The 5,000-nt window shown below is 62.0% G+C and overlaps 1 non-coding gene across 1 annotated transcript; it reads right to left on the reverse strand.

Annotated features, from left to right (window-relative positions):
- Positions 1 to 981: 981 nt before the first annotated feature.
- On the reverse strand, positions 982 to 1,100 carry LOC142006290 (5S ribosomal RNA). Its single transcript, XR_012643395.1, has one exon. It is a non-coding gene; the product is annotated as a 5S ribosomal RNA (ribosomal RNA).
- Positions 1,101 to 5,000: the final 3,900 nt, after the last annotated feature.

The following is a 5,000-nucleotide window of genomic DNA, read 5'->3' on the forward strand; positions in this document are numbered from 1 at the left end:
TGGTGGCCCATTCGCTCCCCGGGCACCAGGTCAACCGCACCCTTTTTCGGCCGCCTTCGCCTCCAAATTTTTCCCCCCGTTTCCTTGCCCACTCCTCGGTCACTTCATACGCCCTCCCCCTTACATCCACCGTACGCAACACCTCCACCGGGCTTAATAGTCCACAACCGGGACCCAGGGCCTTCCCCGCTCTCAACAACCTCCACCCACGGTCCCCCTCCACCGGGCTTAATAGTCCACAACCGAGACCCAGGGCCTTCCCCGCTCTCAACAACCTCCACCCACGGTCCCCCTCCACCGGGCTTAATAGTCCACAACCGGGACCCAGGGCCTTCCCCGCTCTCAACAACCTCCACCCACGGTCCCCCTCCACCGGGCTTAATAGTCCACAACCGGGACCCAGGGCCTTCCCCGCTCTCAACAACCTCCACCCACGGTCCCCCTCCACCGGGCTTAATAGTCCACAAGCGAGACCCAGGGCCTTCCCCGCTCTCAACAACCTCCACCCACGGTCCCCCTCCACCGGGCTTAATAGTCCACAACCGAGACCCAGGGCCTTCCCCGCTCTCAACAACCTCCACCCACGGTCCCCCAAGACGCACGTTCCAAGCCTTAACCCTCAGACCATCCACCCCCCCTGGGGGGGACCCCACACCCACCTGACCCCAACTCACTCCCACCAAAAACACCACCACCGCCACCGCCTCAACGGCCTGCCCCACCCAGCACTCCCACACACACACCTGCCCCACCAACGCTCCACACACGCTTTCTTCCCTCTCCCCGACCCGACCCAAGCCATCGCACCGCACCGGGTGAGGGCCTAAGCTTCCTCGCCCGCCCCCCCGCCCCCGACACGCAGGCAGGCAGAGGGAAAGGCCTCAGCGCCCCCCAGGACCGTCGCGCCGCCTTGGCCTCACGGCTTCCCTGCTCCCGCACGGCAGACACACGCCCCGCTCTACCCCCGCTGGGGCCAAAAGCTGCCTACGGCACCTGGGATTCCCAGGCGGTCACCCATCCAGGTACTAGCCAGGCCCGGGACGGTTTACCTTCCGAGATCGGACGAGATCGGGGGCATTCGGTCCGGTATGGCCGTAGGCCCCCGCCTCCCCGGGCTTTAGCGTCAGCAGCCTGGCCTCAGTCAGCCGGGCCCAAACAATTAACCCGGAGGCCGGGCCGAGGGAAAACTTCCTCCGAGCCGGCCCAAGGGGAAGGGAGGACGAGGACGCCGGGCCCGGGAGGTGACAGGACGTGCACGTCAGACCCGGGAAGCTGTGCGCCCCGAGGTTAACCCCCGGGCCGGGGCGGGGAGAGAAAAATGTTCTAAGTCCGGTAGGGACAGCAGGTCAACCCCGGTCCGAGGCGGGGAGAGAAATTTTCCAAGTCCGGCAGGGACAGCAGGTCAACCCCGGCCGCCGTAGCAGAGGTTGACCTGGTGTCCGATTCGCTCCCCGGGCACCAGGTCAACCTCGGGCGCTTTAGCGGAGGTTGACCTGGTGTCCGATTCGCTCCCCGGGCACCAGGTAAACCGTGGCCGCTTTCAGCGGAGGTTGACCTGGTGGCCGATCCCCTCCTGGGGCTCCAAGTCCGGCAGGGACAGCAGGTCAACCCCGGCCGCTTTAGCAGAGGTTGACCTGGTGTCCGATTCGCTCCCCGGGCACCAGGTAAACCGTGGCCGCTTTCAGCGGAGGTTGACCTGGTGGCCGATCCCCTCCTCGGGCTCCAAGTCCGGCAGGGACAGCAGGTGAACCCCGGCCGCTTTAGCAGAGGTTGACCTGGTGTCCGATTCGCTCCCCGGGCACCAGGTAAACCGTGGCCGCTTTCAGCGGAGGTTGACCTGGTGGCCGATCCCCTCCTGGGGCTCCAAGTCCGGCAGGGACAGCAGGTCAACCCCGGCCGCTTTAGCAGAGGTTGACCTGGTGTCCGATTCGCTCCCCGGGCACCAGGTAAACCGTGGCCGCTTTCAGCGGAGGTTGACCTGGTGGCCGATCCCCTCCTCGGGCTCCAAGTCCGGCAGGGACAGCAGGTCAACCCCGGCCGCTTTAGCAGAGGTTGACCTGGTGTCCGATTCGCTCCCCGGGCACCAGGTAAACCGTGGCCGCTTTCAGCGGAGGTTGACCTGGTGGCCGATCCCCTCCTCGGGCTCCAAGTCCGGCAGGGACAACAGGTCAACCCCGGTCCCAGGCTGGAGAGAAAAATTTTCTAAGTCCGGCAGGGACAGCAGGTCAACCCCGGCCGCTTTAGCAGAGGTTGACCTGGTGTCCGATTCGCTCCCCGGGCACCAGGTCAACCTCTGGCGCTTTAGCAGAGGTTGACCTGGTGTCAGATTCGCTCCCCGGGCACCAGGTCAACCTCGGGCGCTTTAGCAGAGGTTGACCTGGTGTCCGATTCGCTCCCCGGGCACCAGGTAAACCGTGGGCGCTTTCAGCGGAGGTTGACCTGGTGGCCGATTCCCTCCTCGGGCTCCAAGTCCGGCAGGGACAGCAGGTCAACCCCGGTCCCAGGCGGGGAGAGAAAAAATTTCAAAGTCCGGCAGGGACAACAGGTCAACCCCGGTCCCAGGCTGGAGAGAAAAATTTTCTAAGTCCGGCAGGGACAGCAGGTCAACCCCGGCCGCTTCAGCTGAGGTTGACCTGGTGTCCGATTCGCTCCCCGGGCACCAGGTAAACCGTGGCCGCTTTCAGCGGAGGTTGACCTGGTGGCCGATCCCCTCCTGGGGCTCCAAGTCCGGCAGGGACAACAGGTCAACCCCGGTCCCAGGCGGGAGAGAAAAATTTTCTAAGTCCGGCAGGGACAACAGGTCAACCCCGGTTCCGAGCGGGAGAGAAAAATTTTCTAAGTCCGGCAGGGACAACAGGTCAACCCCGGTCCCAGGCGGCAGAGAAAAATTTTCTAAGTCCGGCAGGGACAACAGGTCAACCCCGGTCCCAGGCGGCAGAGAAAAAATTTCTAAGTCCGGCAGGGACAACAGGTCAACCCCGGTCCCAGGCGGCAGAGAAAAAATTTCTAAGTCCGGCAGGGACAACAGGTCAACCCCGGTCCCGGGCGGGAGAGAAAAATTTTCTAAGTCCGGCAGGGACAACAGGTCAACCCCGGTCCCAGGCGGCAGAGAAAAAATTTCTAAGTCCGGCAGGGACAACAGGTCAACCCCGGTCCCAGGCGGGAGAGAAAAATTTTCTAAGTCCGGCAGGGACAACAGGTCAACCCCGGTCCCAGGCGGCAGAGAAAAAATTTCTAAGTCCGGCAGGGACAACAGGTCAACCCCGGTACCGGGCGGGAGAGAAAAAATTTCTAAGTCCGGCAGGGACAACAGGTCAACCCCGGTCCCAGGCTGGAGAGAAAAAATTTCTAAGTCCGGCAGGGACAACAGGTCAACCCCGGTCCCAGGCGGCAGAGAAAAAATTTCTAAGTCCGGCAGGGACAACAGGTCAACCCCGGTCCCAGGCGGCAGAGAAAAAATTTCTAAGTCCGGCAGGGACAACAGGTCAACCCCGGTCCCAGGCGGCAGAGAAAAAATTTCTAAGTCCGGCAGGGACAACAGGTCAACCCCGGTCCCAGGCGGGAGAGAAAAATTTTCTAAGTCCGGCAGGGACAACAGGTCAACCCCGGTCCCAGGCGGGAGAGAAAAATTTTCTAAGTCCGGCAGGGACAACAGGTCAACCCCGGTCCCAGGCGGCAGAGAAAAATTTTCTAAGTCCGGCAGGGACAACAGGTCAACCCCGGTCCCAGGCGGCAGAGAAAAAATTTCTAAGTCCGGCAGGGACAACAGGTCAACCCCGGTCCCAGGCTGGAGAGAAAAAATTTCTAAGTCCGGCAGGGACAACAGGTCAACCCCGGTCCCAGGCGGGAGAGAAAAAATTTCTAAGTCCGGCAGGGACAACAGGTCAACCCCGGTCCCGGGCTGGAGAGAAAAATTTTCTAAGTCCGGCAGGGACAACAGGTCAACCCCGGTCCCAGGCTGGAGAGAAAAAATTTCTAAGTCCGGCAGGGACAACAGGTCAACCCCGGTCCCAGGCGGCAGAGAAAAAATTTCTAAGTCCGGCAGGGACAACAGGTCAACCCCGGTCCCAGGCGGGAGAGAAAAATTTTCTAAGTCCGGCAGGGACAACAGGTCAACCCCGGTCCCAGGCGGCAGAGAAAAATTTTCTAAGTCCGGCAGGGACAGCAGGTCAACCCCGGTCCCAGGCTGGAGAGAAAAATTTTCTAAGTCCGGCAGGGACAGCAGGTCAACCCCGGCCGCTTTAGCAGAGGTTGACCTGGTGTCCGATTCGCTCCCCGGGCACCAGGTCAACCTCTGGCGCTTTAGCAGAGGTTGACCTGGTGTCAGATTCGCTCCCCGGGCACCAGGTCAACCTCGGTCGCTTTAGCAGAGGTTGACCTGGTGTCCGATTCGCTCCCCGGGCACCAGGTAAACCGTGGCCGCTTTCAGCGGAGGTTGACCTGGTGGCCGATTCCCTCCTCGGGCTCCAAGTCCGGCAGGGACAGCAGGTCAACCCCGGTCCCAGGCGGGGAGAGAAAAAATTTCTAAGTCCGGCAGGGACAACAGGTCAACCCCGGTCCCAGGCTGGAGAGAAAAATTTTCCAAGTCCGGCAGGGACAGCAGGTCAACCCCGGCCGCTTCAGCTGAGGTTGACCTGGTGTCCGATTCGCTCCCCGGGCACCAGGTAAACCGTGGCCGCTTTCAGCGGAGGTTTACCTGGTGGCCGATCCCCTCCTCGGGCTCCAAGTCCGGCAGGGACAACAGGTCAACCCCGGTCCCAGGCGGGAGAGAAAAATTTTCTAAGTCCGGCAGGGACAACAGGTCAACCCCGGTCCCAGGCTGGAGAGAAAAATTTTCTAAGTCCGGCAGGGACAGCAGGTCAACCCCGGCCGCTTTAGCAGAGGTTGACCTGGTGTCCGATTCGCTCCCCGGGCACCAGGTCAACCTCTGGCGCTTTAGCAGAGGTTGACCTGGTGTCAGATTCGCTCCCCGGGCACCAGGTCAACCTCGGTCGCTTTAG

This window comes from Carettochelys insculpta, unplaced genomic scaffold, assembly GCF_033958435.1.
Source record: "Carettochelys insculpta isolate YL-2023 unplaced genomic scaffold, ASM3395843v1 scaffold_0048, whole genome shotgun sequence".
Classification (NCBI taxonomy): Eukaryota; Metazoa; Chordata; order Testudines; family Carettochelyidae; genus Carettochelys; species Carettochelys insculpta.